We start from the raw sequence: 16,423 nt of genomic DNA, 5'->3' as shown, positions 1-16,423 counted from the left end.
AAGAGGAGCCCACAGAATGTAATATGAAATTTTAGTTGGGATTCTGAAACAGAAAGACACTGTATGTTCAAATTAATGATGTCTATTTAATTTATTATTTTTAAAAAGATAGATTTCATTCATAATAATTACAACTAAAAATGTACAGACAACTTCAAAAGGCACCAAATTTCCATCTTTCCTTTTTTCTTCTTTTTTGGTACTGGGTATTGACTGGGTATTGAACCCATGTCCAGTCATTTGTATTATTTTATTTTGAGATGGAGTCTTGCTAAGTTGCTAATGCTGACCTCACACTTATGATTCCATTGTCTTAGTCTCCCAATTACCTAGGATTGTAGGTGTGCACCATCATGCCCAGTGAAAGATACCACCTCCTATTGAAGTTTTTGCCTGAAGAAATGGAGTTCATGGTGAGAGATTTAATCCTGTTACTCCCAGATCTCAGATGCCATTGAAAGTTAACTGTCTGGTTTTCCATTCATTCTAATATATGCAAGACAGTGTCAAGCTGTCTTCTCTCAAAAACAATCTGTTCAGGATTTCAGCTCATGGAAAAACAATCCATATTCCCAGTAAATTGATCATATGCAAGGAGAGCTCTTTTCTGCCTTGACACAAAGCAAATACTTTGATTTCATCAATGTCATTATCACCATTGATATCTTTAGATAACAGCATATTTGGATATAGCTCTTAATGTTTTAGGAAGTCTTTGTCCCTACTGTACTCAAAGACTGGTTGCAGAAGACATGTTTGGGTAACCCTAAGATGGTGGCTGGCATTGAGCTAAGAGGTGTGGTGCATAATTAGTGTTAACACAGTGTGATCTATTTTTGCCTAATTAGTTAATGTCTCCTTTGTGCTAGTGGTCAACAGATGTTCCTCATTCTTAATTAGTACCGTAGCACATGCTCCAACCCTGCTACTTAATCCTAAGCTGATTGGCTGCCTTAGGTATATAAGACACACCTATAGGAAGCACCACGGATAATCAGATAAGCAGCATTGCAGAACTCGGGGATAAACCGCACCTCTAGATCACTGGATGGAGTATAAGCAGCACCTCTGATAGATCGCAGAAGGCAGATGGCAGATCACAGAAGCTCCTCTGATAGCACACACCTTTAGTTTGCAGGATGCAGGACTCTAAGAAGATATAAATATCTGAAAGTGTAGTCTCTCTCTCTTAAGCAAAGTCTCTCTCTCTCTCTCTCCTCTCAAAGCCTTTCTTCCTCTATAAGCTAGGGAACAAGTGAACAAGCAAGAAAGCAGCCCACTAAGAGAAAGATAGTAGAAGTAGTTCGTTTCCAGTCCACCTCCGATATATACCCGCGCAATTGTTGCTGCAGGCGGTAACAATATCCGCGTGACTGTTGCTGCAGGGGGGCGACATTTGGTCTTTTTGAAATAGTAAGAGTGAAAGGAGTTAAAAAAAGTCAGCATCTGTATATCAAAGAAAACATTTGGGACTTGGCTTTTTGAGTTTGGCTTATTTCACTTAGCATGATATTCTCCAACTCCATCCATTTACTGATAATATTCCATTATATATGTGTGTATATATGTGTGTGTGTGTGTGTGTTTGTATATATACATATATATATATAGAATGTATATATATATGACATTTCTTTATCCATCCATCTGTTGAAGGACATCTAGGTTAGTTCCGTAGTTTAACTATTTTGAGTTGAGCTACTATAAACATTGATGTGACTGAGTCATGATAGAATGCTGATTTTAAGTCCTTTGAGTATAAACCAAGGAGTGAGATAGCTGGGTCAAAACGAATAAATGCATTCTACTTTCATGTATTAACTAATTGGAACAAATTAAATTAAATTTTTAAAAAGTCAGTGATATTGTATGCATGTATATTCAAACATATACACACTCATATACATACATATACACATGTAAATATTTTATCTACATTAATACCATACACACATAGGCTCATACTTACATTGTTATCAATAAGTGTATCCTTTATATACTCTCATTCTTTGATCCACACTGTAATGGTAAATTTGAAAGGTCAACTTGATTGGATTAAGAGATGCTGAAGATTAAGAGGCTTCTGGGTGTGTCAGTGAGGGTGTGTCTAAGAATGATTGGCATGTGGGATAGTGAACTGAAACCGACACTCTCCCTAAGCATGAGCAGTACCATCCAATAAATTGGGAGCTTGGATCCAATAAAAGTTGGAAGAACAAGAATGCAGCAGCAGATGTAAGCTTGATTCCTTTAGAACTGGTTCTAAATTGCTGCTGTGATTACCTAAAGGTATCAGACTCTCACTCCTTCATTCTTCCAAATCAGACTCTACCATTGATTCTCTAGGGAGTTTCTATAAGCCATTGGTCTCAGAATTGGGTAGCATTATTGATCCCTCTTGTTCTGAGGCTTTGGTGTCTTGGATTGCCCAGGTACTGGTTCCTCCAGCTGTCCAGCCTATAGATGGTCATTGTGGACTGTCCAGCTTCTTGTTGTGTAAGCCAATTTATTAAGTTCTCTTTTTATAATCATACCACGTGTTGGTTCTGTTCCTCTAGAGAACCCTGACTAATACACACACCTTTTCTTTCTTCCATATAAGCATGTAAATTTTTCTCTTTTTCTTTTCAAAGGACAAAAATAGGCACATTAATTTGAATCAAAGTATGTTAACATCCCTATAAAACTGACATCACTGCCTTATAGATATAGTGTTCATAAAGAAAGCCTTGCATTCTCTTTCTGTCTGTCTCTCTGTCTCTCTCTCTCTCACACACACACACACACACACCATGGTTTCCATTCCTTCTTCTTGGAATGTTGCTTTCTGAAAACTACCTTCTCTTCTCAGTCTTTGTAACTATAGCTTGAATATGATCATGTGTTGGGGTCTTAAGCCCCCTTGCTCTTCTTGACCAGTGACAAGGGAAGGGGACATTCCCCAATAAAGCCAGACTGGGATAGGTAGGGCCGACTGACCACCCGCACCCAGCCCTCTAGGCAGAGGACAATCAGACGTGTCAGGGAGACCAGTCACAGCAGGAACTCATTTATTGAGGAAATCACACAGCTTTCATGTATGGTGAAGGCTAGGCAGGAACCAATCAGCTTAAAGGTCAGCAAGGCATGGGGGTTCGCAGAGGCGAGAGTTCCATAGGAACATATGGCAAGCACGAGCTGATCACTTAGCGGAACTGTTGTTAACCAATCCCTGACAGTGGTCCGATTTATCGTCATTAACTTTTGAAACCACCTTTGAGGCCTTGATCTTGCTCACCCGCCAGGGAGTAAGGAGTCAGCCTGAGTTAGTTAACGTGTCATTAGTCCCAACAATCATGACCATGATTTTTCCTGGTTCAAAATCTGGCTTCAACACTACATGGAATTTTATATCTATAGAACAGAATGACACTATTATTTTTCTTTCTTCTAGTTCAGCATCTCAAATGAAAAAAAAATGGATTATGTCAATGGCTTATATATCCTTGGCTCAATCTAGGTATTTCTGAGCTGTCCTGTTAAAATATGTGATCATGTGTGCTGCCCCTTTCGCAGAGCAACGTGGGACAAGCAAATTCTCTCTTTTGTTCTGATGCATTGTAGACAGTTAATGCAAATCATTTAGGTATTTAATGTCTATTTAGTAGTAATCATCTATCATTAAACTTTATTAGTAAAGTTTTTCAGTTAATTAAAAGTAGTTTTTCATTATGTGTTATGGATTATCACTACCTTAGACTTCACCAATTATAAAACATAATGCTAGGTTTAATGAAGTTTATGAAATAGTTGGGGAAGAAACCAACAGTGTATTTGAAATAATCAGTAAATAATTGCTGATTTCTGTAACATATAAATATTGTAAATAAGAGATAATTGAATTAAGGGGAGTATGATCTGAGCAAATTTCTTGGAGTAGATAAGAATTAATACTTTCCTAAAATGATAGGGCTTCCAGAAATTAGAAGGAATATATATCCAAAATAAATATCCAATATAATTTAATGTAATTTAAAGTGACACCTAATATAAACTTTTCTAAAGAGAACCTAGTACAAGATGAAGAAAAACAGAACACAAGGGGATAGACTTGAAATGAAATTGAAGAGGATCATCAGAAAAGCCTATGCTCTAACAAGAGAGTGGTCAAATAATAAGAAAAACAAAACAATTGATCAAGGAGAGACTGAACTTAGACTATCGGGAAGTTGTAAGGAAAAATCATTTATTTTGGTTGAAAGTAATGACTGTAAATATGAAACAAATATGAGAGCATGGGCTGTCAAGAACTGAGCATTCTGGAAGCAGGTGTCAGTTTCCAGCCCAGAATCGGCTAATGGGTACCGTGTCCTGCAATGAGCACTTTCTCTGGAAGTTTTCTTCCAAATGATGCCTTTGTTATAATATTCTCTAAGATTTCTTCTAATTTGAGACTGGTAATGTTGCTGATAAATATTGAAGAAAGTCCTTACTATTGGATTTTACAACAGACAAAGTAGGGGAATAAAGGAGAGAGAAAACTAGAAATCAAGGTATTTCTAGCTTGATTCTATAAATTTAGTGTCTCAAATTTTGCTTAAATAACTATGGTTTTGGGTTAAAGTAGGTGCCATGTTAAGATTTTTATGCTGGGAGGTTTAATGCATGTTTAGTTGTTTAAAAGAAGGCAATTTGGTTATCACAATTTTCATATTAATATGATCTATGTTATATTTTAATAAAAGTGGAGTAAAAAGTTTATTATTATTTTTACTATTATTATCATCAACATCATTATTATTAATGGTTAGTGATCTAGAAAGTGTGGATATATGAGATTTTTGATAACATAATTCTGTTACAGTGTGGAAATTAGTTGTAGATTTCAGCAAACCTGAGTCCCTGCTGTATGAAATAGGAAACCTGGATTTAAGACAGATTTGTCAAGAGAATAAGTGAGCTCAATACTTTGATTAACAGGAAGCCAGGTGTTAAATTTAATTGCCTCTAGAAAAGTTTTGCTTTTCAGCATTAGTCTCTCACTTTCTAATCATGGTGGACTTTTACAGACAGAATAAAGGAGATGGCATACGCGTGGCAAACATATATTTTAAAGAAATGCATTTGTGGTATTTTAATTATTACTTTTCTCTTTTTAAATAGATTTTATTATAAAATATATAAGACAGAATACTGAGTAATATACTATTCACATTTATACTATTAAACTTTTTAAAATATTACCATTTATGATATTTATTTCAGATTAATTTCTTGAGAAACAAACTACTACAGATTAAAGTGAAATCATTGACATAACCTCTATGATCTTATTTGTATTTTTCTGAGAGATATTAAGTATCTTAAATTCATTTCATTCATCATGAAGGAGACATGATGGTTTTGGCAAGATAAAATATCAACATAATTACATTTTCATAAAAATAGAAAATATGATATTGCATTTGCATTTGCATAATTGCTTTTGAAAAATATTTGCAAAATTTATTAAACTAGTATCAGTTTTTCATTTTGAAGACTATTTCTAGGAATTACCTGTATAGGTACATATATCTTGATTTTATTCCATGTGTAAATATGCCACCATTTATTTATTCATTCTCTCTTTAATGAACATCTAAGTTTTGGCTTTTTATCATTAACTCCATAAACAATTTTCTTTATATCCCCATGGAGAGGCATATTAGAGTTTCTCTATTCATCCACAGGTTCTGAGGCTAGTTTAAGAATGCAAATGCTTCCCATTTACTTTTTCCAGACCAGTGTCCAAGGAGATTATATGAATGCATCATCTCATAAAGAAAATGCAAGATTTCTGCTGCTTTATATCTTCATTTTAAATTGAATTATTAAGACCTTTAAATTTCATCAACATATTGGATAGTAAAATAAATAAATAAATATCACCTTGTTTAATTTACATTTTCTGGTTGTCAGTGGAATTAAACTAATCACATGCATTTATTGACTTTTCTCATTTCCTTTAGTCTAAATTGCCTTTTTGTTGTCCTTGCCAATATTCATAATGATATGCATCAAAATTTAAAAATAAATTATTAACGCTTAACCTTCATTTGTAATTTTCTTCGCATATGTCTTGTATGACTCAATTTAAAAACTCTTAGTGTTCTCTTTTGTACATATAAATTTAAGTACACTCACATGTATGAAGAGTTTTCTTCATATGACATATTTTCATTAGTTCTTTCAGAAATATTTCCCTAGGTTAAGATTATAAAATGTTGCCTCATATTTATTTGGTAAAATTTTAAATAATAAAATAACCATTAAGGCCCATCTAAAATACATTATTTTCAGCATATGGTTATTTTTTCCAACATTGATAAGCAAAATCATTTACTGAGTGATCTCATTTTCCTATCAATATTTATGTGACTACTTTCTTAAACGTTTAAGTACATGTTGTTCATTTCTGAGCTCATTATAATAAAATGGTATGTAGTAAGATTAATCCTGCCACTTGATACTTCTTTTAAATTATATTTTATTTCTAGTTTCCATATGAATTTATCAATAAGGTTATACTAAAAAGTGTAAGACACCTATTGAAATATTGCTTGAAATACTGATTTATTTTACAGTTTTGCAAACTGAACCTATGGGAGTATACTACTAAGCTACATCCCTAGCCATTTTATTTATTTTTTTTTATTTTGAGACAGGTTCACAATAAATTTCTGAGACTGGCCCTGATCTTTCATTTCTCCTGCCTCAGCCTCCGTAGCTACTAGGATTACAGTCATGTGCCACTCACTGTACCTGGTTTAAAATATTGATCATAGTGACAATTTAATAGTTTAATTTAGAGGCAATTTACATCTTTGTGACATTAAATCCTCTTTTTCATGAGAAAAGTAAGTATCTCCCTTTACTCAGGTCTTTTTATAACCCCAAATAATATCTTTATGTAATTTTCTACATTTATTCTTAGAGATGTTATACTTGTGTTACATGGTACATAGGAATTACCATTAAAACATTTCAAATTAGAATTATTAACTTGGAATGCTATTATTATTTGAAGGCAAAACATTTAGTAGAAATATTATCAAATCCACCATAACTTACTAAGCCTTATCATGATATTTTTCATAGAAATTCTATTTTTGGAGATAGGGATCATATTTATCTCTTTATTTCCATGTATTATATATTCTATTTTTTTATTGGTATTATGACCCTGCCTAGGATTTATAATATTTTGTGATTTTTCCATAGATTACTTGGAATTTTCTGTGCAGATATTCATATAATGTTTCTGGTTAGTCTGCCTCTTTTTCTTGGCTTATCCTAATCAGAACCTCCATTACTATTCGAAATTACAGCAGAAACATTTCCTCATCTTAGAGGATAGGTATTCAGTCTTTACAAACACACAATTACATACAATGTTAGCTGTTGGTGTTTCAAAGATTCTTTTTATCTTTTGAAGGATTCCTCTATATTTTTGATTTTCTGAGAGTTTTTATGTTATGAAGGAATGTTGAATTTTGTCAAGTACTTTCTGTACATCAGAATGTTCATGTGATTTTATTATTCAGTTAATCTAGTAGATTATTCTGATTGACATTAAGATACTGAGACATCTCTACATACCTGTAACAACCCCAAACTGTCCAACATCTCTTCTGAGGACAAAGTATCACATTTTATAGCTTATTATTTTATAAGCATTTTTGTAAAATGAAAAATTAAGAAAGATCATTTTTACCAGTGCAAAATAAATTCAGTTAACTACGACTCTGGCATTGCTAATAGTATAGTAGGCTTAATTTTATGCATTCATAGACTTAAGTATTTATGTCCTTGCTACATTTTTTTGGTTCTGGAGATTGAAGAGTTATTTCACATCATCATTATGTCAATTTTCTTCCTTCCTTCCTACCTTTCTACCTTCCTTCCTTCCTTTCTTTCTCTCTGTCTTTTTCTTTCTTTCTCTCTCTTTTTTTTCTTTCTCTCTTTCTTTCACCTTTACAGAGCTATCTCTATTTGCTGAAGACATGTTGAATCTCAGATTCTCTGAAGATCTTTTCCTGGTTCCCATCACGTCTGTACCTTTGATATTTTTACCACTGCGATTTGGTGTTTTAGTCACCTTTTGGCTGCCATGACTAAATAACCTGACCAGCACAACTGTAGAGGTGGACAAGTTTATTTGGGGCTCACAGTTTCAGAGGTGTTAGCCCATAGAAGGCTGGATCCATTCCTCAGGGCTGCAAGTGAGGCTGAATATCATGGCGGGAGAGGGTGGTGGAGGGAAGAAGCTCACAACACAGAAATCAGGAAGTAGAGAGAGAGAGAGAGAGAGATAGAGAGAGAGAGAGAGAGAGAGAGAGAGAGAGAGATTCCACTCTCCAGATAAAAAATATATACTCCATAGCCACACCCCAATTCCCATTTCCTCCAGCCACACCCTACCACTTCTATTAATCCCATCAGGGATTGATTCACTGATTGGGTTAAGACTCTTACAACCCAATCATTTCTCCTCTGAACCTTCCTGCATTGTCTCACATGTAAGCTTTTAGAGGACACCTCACATCCAAACCATAACATTTGGCAAACATTGAAGTCTAGTGCTTTGTTGTCTTATCATTCTATGTAATTAGTGTTGTGTGAAAGATTTTAGTTCAAGCTTCTGTTTTTCTCCTTTCTGATCCAAGTTAATCACTACCTTAAGTTTGATATGGACCAAGATAGGAACAATGTTTCTGATGATAAGAAACTTGAAAGAAGTATTAGGTTAAATAGACTGTATTTGCATCCTGGATCTGCCACTTATTAGTGGAAGGCAAGTCATTTAACTTCTTGGAGTCCTAGTTTTCTCATGTACAGGATTGAATGGAGTCCTACCAACCACACAGAGTTGAGTAACAACAAAAACTGAATGACATAAAGTTTTTCAACACTTAAGCAAATTTCACTATAGGGTACAAATTGATGCTACTCATACTGTTTTGTTTGCTATCCAATCAGGAACATCTAAAATGGAGAGATAACTATAAAATTTCCTTAAATTGGATAGATCTTTTCTTACACTACCCAGAGCTCTTCCATGTAACAAGTGGAGTCATTTCTCAGGTTCGTCTTATTTTCCAGCTTTGAAAGCAGCTGTGGTTAACTAGCTCAATGCAGTCTCAGAAACAGTCTTGTCCTGAAGCTGACAGTAGCTTAACAGCAAATAATAATATAAAGTGAAGTTCTTGGGTGGAAATCCTGAATTAAAGAGAGAATAATTCTGTATAATCATTGGAGGTTGGAACCCTTGTCAGCTTAAATACATGTCAGGAGACTTACCATCTGCAGCAACACCCCCTCTGCCTTCCAAGTTGTGAAAGAGGGTTTGCTAAGTGCATTTGTTCCATATCAAGTGCCATTTGCTCTCTTCTTGTCACAACCTTATAGTCTTTTTTAAATGAAAGTGAAAGGGACATCCCAAGACATTTCTGGTACTGGAAAATTCATTTCAGGACCAACGCATCTAGATGAGCATTTAAAAAATTTTCTTTCCTGCAAACTGATATACTTGGTTTTCTCCTGCAGACCTCATTGGCAGTCTGGGACTATTCCAGCTAATCAATAAATAAAGCCCAGTTAAGCCACATTTATTTCTAGAAGCAAATAGCAATCAGTGCATTACTGCAGGAGCTCAGGCCCTGTCCATCCACTGAATCAGTACATAATAAAGGGTGGGACATTGAGACTTCAGTCTGAAGAAAAACTGCTGCCTTAAAGGCAGGAAAGTGGGCCAGATCACTTAGATTTATACATATATCACCCTGCTTAATTACCTGGAGGATAAGCTCCATTCTGCACTTCACTTAAAATGCACTGGTACCTACCTCTTTGATGTATCATCTTTTACCAAGATTTTGCTGTTCTTGTTGTTTATCTTTTAACAACTTAAAAACATTTTATAATTATCTACCCTCCTATTTCAGGCACTTTTATTTATTTTACCCCATTTAATTTATGCCTACACTGAAAAAAAGGAGGAAAAGGTTTTAGTGGTGATAAGTTCTGAGATTATTATTCAATTGCCAGTTTATTAAAATGGTTGTTTACTTGTTTTAAGGTGTTTTTAAGCACCTTAAAGTCACATAGCAGGTCTCATTCAACTTCTAACATTAGAAACCTGCTTGTTAGTACTTAGTAAATATTTATCAATTGAATGAATGGACAAAGAGTTAAGAATAAAGATTCTTAGAAGTAGCTATCTAATTGTTATACTCTTTTTCCTCCAAATGTAATGTTACCAGATGCTAATTTTAATTCATGGAATTAAGGGACAGATAGTTGAATGACTATATGCAAGCTATTGCACTTCTTTGGGCTTCATTTTCTTCATGAACAAGGAAGAAAAAGTCAGTTTGTGAGTATCCTTTCCATTTCTAAACTTTGATGTAATTTCCTCTGGAAAGAGTTGCAACAAATCTTGCTTTATTCATAATGCAACCCCTAACATCTTTTGTTGTGATGGTTCCATGGGACATGTCATTATAGGATCAAAGTAGAAATAAAAGTGTTATAATAGGACTGATAAAGTGACAATTATATATTCTTTCTGTGAAATCTCAGAATCGTGGCCCCACCTAAGCTTCACCATGAAGTACAATAACAGTCATGTAAGATTTCCTTTGCACCAATTAGCAGAGAGTACACAGCAGAATCAAGATTTTAAAAATGAATGTCCTTCCTAGAAGTTATTATTTAATAAGGGATGTAAAAAATTGTTTATTTTTAACCTTTCATCATAGATTGCACATTGTATGAGGGCAAGAATAAATATGGGTTGTTCACTACAGCATAGTTCCTAGAACATTTAATGCACTGTGTGTGTGAGTGTGTGCGTGAGTGCGTGTGTGTGTGATTTGAATAAACACTAAAACTCTGCTGTCACAATTTACAATTTTGGTGAGGAAGAAATTTTTTAATTCTTTAAAATCTTTTTTGAAATCTTTGTTGCTCTACCACTGAGCCTCATCCCTAACCCTATTTTAATTTTTTAAATTATTTTTTTATTTTTACAGAATGCATTTTGATTCACTTTACACAAATGGGATACATCTTTTGATTTTTATCATTGTGCATGACGTAGAGATGTAGATTCATACCATTCATGTACTCATACATGTACATAGGGTAATGAGGTCTATCTCATTCCACCGTTTTTCATACCCCTCTCTCACTCTTATTTCCCTCTACCTAAGCTAAAGTTCCTCCATTTTAAGACAGTCTCACTAAGTTGTCCAGCCTCCAAAGTACCTGGGATTATAGACACCCAACAGATTCTTTAATATCTTTAAAGTTGTATTTACAGACACACACTGCTGCTGTGTATTATCATAAACAGAAAATTTCAGATCCTAATGTTGTATGTCCACAAGCCAATCTGCAGCATCTGTTCAATTGTAAAACATTGCCCCAAACTGCTATGGAGAATGATTGCTTATTTCTTTAAGGTACCCTCAGGGCCTTTCTAATAGTGATTTTTGTATATTTAATTGAACTACTTTTTTAAGTTAAAGCATCAAACATTTTTGCTTTGAAAATCTGATGAAAATTCATCAAGACTTTCTTCCACTTGAAAAAATTAGATAAAAATATATACGTAAACATGTTTCTTTTACTATGTCACAGAAAAATGGCAGTGAAAGCATAACCTGGGACTTGCTTCCTAAAATATTGCTTTGACTTCAGTGTGAAGAATTTGATAAGGGGCAAACAAATGAGGGCCAGATAGGAGCACCAATAAGACACACAGATAATGTGATGTGGGCACATAGCAGTTCACAACAGTGGAGTGGGGAAAAAGCAGGTGTATCTGAGGCATGTTGGGTTTAGAATTCATTGCACTTGGTGTTTTGTAGGATGTGGAATAAAGTTTAAAAGATGACTCAATGTAACTGGTTTGAGACTTATAAAGACAAAGTTCATTTAGGTAGATTGATGAATTATCTATTAATTTAGACTTTTTAGATTAGATATTCCAATTCCTTAGTATTCAGTTTTTGTCTGTTTCTTAGAACAAAGTCAAAGAGATGTATACAAGGTTTTGTTTCTTTTGTTGTTATTATTGGAGAGCAGTATTTCATTGTTTTTTAATTCGTTATTATAAATTATATAGATTTGCTTTTCAGTAAATTTTTTAGACTGTTAACAATCAGTGCTGGCTTTTTTCTTACCTCTATTTAATTAAAAAATATGTTCTGGGTTTTTTCTTGATGTACTATTCTTTTCATCATTTACTATGAGAATCTTTGTCTTTTAACAAAAGCACGATACTGAATTTTTTTTTATGATATGTTTAATTTTATTAGATGAGTTATATATTTATGCTTTTTATGTTTTTTTCTATAACTCTCTACGATGGGCATGTTTTGGTTTTTCTGTTGATTTTCAAATATGTCAATAGTTATCTTTAAGTTTTTTCAAAATATTGATGAACCTATACAATCTGATTATCAAAAGGAAAAATAAAATGTACCTTTTCATTTCTCTTCAAAGAAGGAATTAAAATATTCCACCAGTGGTTGTAAAGAAGCTTATAACAGAATTGTTTGAAAAGTCTTGAAAAATTCCAAAGCCCAGCTATACTGCTTATCAATTAAATCAGATACTTGAAGGTAGAGCCCAGGCATGCACATTAAAACAGCAACAAAAACTCCTCAAGTGGATCCCAGTGTTCTGCTAAGGTTGAAATCCAGAGTTCCATTCCTCCTCTTCTTGCTACACTTCTACCTAATGCCCTCCTTCAAATCATGTCCAAGCCTTTTGTTCCAGCTGTCTTCTGCAACAAGATACTCCAAAACAGAATTTTTAATGCCCAAACAACTTTATTCTCTTTCAGGATTCTGTGTGTTAGGAATTTGGGCAGGGATCTATGGAGGGACAATTTCATTACATGTGATATTACAAAGACAACTTGAGGTTATTCTTCCACTATTGGTCTCTTTTGGAGGATTGAGATAGCTTTATGCACACATAAAACATCTTGGTGGGTGTGACTGGAGGGCTGGAATCAATAGGGTTCTATAACAGGGTGCCTCATCATGTCCTCTCCAGTATAGTTGACTTTTGTTTGTTTTTGGAATTATAGAATTACAGAATATTTCTTACCAGAGAAAGTCAAGAATTGTGTTAGAATTTTTAACACTATGTGTTTTATTTGTTTTTTCAGAATACTTCATTGAAACAGAATAACTCCCCTTTTATACTTAGCTATTTTTGTTTTTCATTTTCTAGTTATGGAATTTTTAAAATTAGTTTTTAATACTGCTTCTGTACTGACTGTTCAGATTTATTTCTCATGCAGTATATTATTTTAAGCAGTACTTTAGCTAAAATATTACAAACATAGGATACCATAATGTAAATCACATTACAACTTCAATTTTCACAATGTGAATTATCAAAAGAAAACATACATCCATACAAAGACGTGAGCAAAATGTTCATACCTCCTTGTGTTTTTGTAATATCCCCAAACTGGAAATTATTCAAAGATCTCTGAGCACATGAAAGTACAACTGATTGTACTATATCATTATATGCTATCATATGGACATAGTATGAATATAAAATATACTAGTGTACACTGTACTTGTATACAACATACCATCTGTGATTAAAAACAACAAACTATTGTATGTGATTATATACAAAATCATGGATGAGTCTTAAAACAATCATACTTAAGAATCCAGACAAAAATGCATGTATAATGAAAGATTGCATTTAGAAATACAGGTTTATTTCTATATTTGAAGGAGGACATTAAGTACAAGTATAGAAGTTGATCAGTAGATGTTTATGTAGAGAATGGAGGGGAAGAGTAGGAGAGAAATATGTTCACCAACTTAACTGTAGTACTATTTTCATTGCTCTCTATATTTGTCAAAATGAATGAAATTGAACAATTTACATATTCACATTTATTACATGTCAGTTACATCCCAAGAAAGTGACTTTGTACTGAAATGTACAGATCTGTATAATGGGCATGCAGTTGAAGATGCAGAACGTTTTCTATACCAGAGAAGCCCCCATAATGCCTCCTCCTAGGTAATATCTTCCCATACATTAACATTAAAATATTAAAATTAAGAGATCCTCAGGGACCTGTGTAATAATATTCCAGTTTCAAAACAAAGGAATAACCAGAGCCATTAAAGAAAACAAGAAAGATGTGGAACCAGAAAAAATCTTTTGAAATAATGACCTGAAGAAATTTCCAAATTTGATGGAACTATGTGTAAGTTTATAGCTCAAGAATCTCTGGCTTGAGAGGCTGAGGTAGGAGGATTCAGAGTTCAAAGCCAACCTCAGCAAAAGCAAGGTGCAAAGTCACTTAGTGAGACCCTGTCTCTAAATAAAATACAAAATTGGGCTGGGGATATTGCTCAGTGGTCAAAGGCTCCTGAGGAACCCCCCCCTCCCAAAAAAAAAAAAAAAAACCCCAAAAACAAAAACAAAAACAAAACAAAAAAACCCTCCAAAATCACTAGATATAATTTTAAAGAAAACAATGCCCATATACCTTATCATAAAACTACTGAAAATCAAAGATAATGAAGAAATATGAAAAGCACCTGCAGAAGAACAACTTCCATACAGATTCTAGATGCCAGAGGTCAGTGGAACATATCTTTAAAATGCTGAGAAAAATTTGTCACTCTGAACTTCCAAACAAGAGGAGATATTTTTTTTTTTTTTTTTTTTTTTTTTTTTTTTTTTTTGTCTTTTTATTCTTTAGGCAGCAATACATTTTCAGTTAAAGGAAAATCAAGGTAATTTTTACTACCAGTTCAGTTCCGGAAGAAATGCTGAAGGAATGTGTTCAGGTGGAAGTTTAGTGAGGACAGAGGAAATCTGCATCTTCTCCAGTTAAGGAAGAACAAAAGAAAAGGTAACAGGCTGAGTTAATACAAAAGACTATTTCTTATATTCCAAAGAGAACTGACTAAGTAAAAGTGACAATACTTTTCTCATGAGGTTGTCCATGAATGTAGACATGATGCATATGACAGCTGTGATAAAGGCCCGTGGGAGATGTAAAACGGACACATATGTTTGCAGGGTTTCTATATTTTATGCAAAATAGTACTTTATTAACTTTAAATAGTCTGTGAATGATTCAGAATGAATGTTGAAATTCATAAAGCAACCATTAATTAAATAGTATAAAAACATATAAATCCAAAGCTAAAAGATAAATTTAAATGAAGTATTAAGACAAGATAGGAATGTGGGAACAGAAACAAAAACAGAAGAGAAAAAAATAGGTCAGATATAATCAAACTATATCAACAATTACATTAAGTAAAAATAAATAAACATAAAAATAAAAGAGATTGAGAAGATGGATTAAAAATGACCTGCTTTAAAATAAAAGCATGAATACTTTGAAGTTTAAAGAAGATAAATAGTTTGTTAGGACTGCTGTAATTAAGTACCAGAAACTGTTGGCTTGAACAATAGTAATTTATTGTCCTGCTGTTCCTGAGCCTGAAAGTCTAGAACTCAAGTGTTGGCAGGATCAACTCCTACAGACTTTGGGGGAAGGATCTGTTATAGGCCTCTCCTTGCTTGTAGATGGCCATCTTGACATTCACTTTTCATTCTCCCTGTTTGTGTCCCGTGTTCAGGTTTTCTCCTCTGTAAGGACACCAGTCGTATTGGATTAGGGGCCCACACTACTCCTGTATGACTTTCTCTTAATCGCAACTGCATGATCCCATTTCTAAGAAAGGTCACCTTTTAAAAATTCCATGTATTCCTTGAGGTTTTCAACTGATCTATACTAAATTTTATTACACAATTAGAGAACCACAGATCTGCATTACATTGTAATTGTCCTCTTGAGATTGGCCCCACAAAATTATATTAAAGAACACTGCTGTTTGCCTGTTTGAAAGAGATAATAAGAAATAGCATTATAGAACATGTCACCATGTTTATGTTAACTGTAAGACATTGGAGTATTATTCATTATTTTATCCAGTGTCTTAATGTGGACAAGGGGGAGAAATTTCTCTTATAGCTTAGTAGTAGTAATTACTATTGTTAGTAATAGGATTGATTGTGAAATTTGTAATCAAATGGCTTGTTTATATCTTATGGACACTCTACACCTTGAATATTGGATTTTTTCAACACAATCTCCTAATAATTCAGAGCCACATTTGCTGCACACCGGAAACAAGTCAAAATCCCTACATTTTTGCATTTTAAAATTTATTTAGTTTTAATATGTTTGTATTTTAAGTCACTGAAGTAATATTTTTAAAAACTAGAATAAAAATTAAAGTAGGAAGTACCTGAGTTTTTAGAATAAAGCATTTAAATTTTACACTGTGTTTCACAGTTTCTATTTTTTGGTATTTCTGTTGAAGCATACATG

The sequence above is a fragment of the Sciurus vulgaris genome (assembly GCF_902686455.1).
Source record: "Sciurus vulgaris genome assembly, chromosome: 11".
Lineage (NCBI taxonomy): Eukaryota > Metazoa > Chordata > Mammalia > Rodentia > Sciuridae > Sciurus > Sciurus vulgaris.
The sequence above is the reverse complement of the archived record's forward strand: the minus strand, read 5'-3'. Positions refer to the sequence as shown.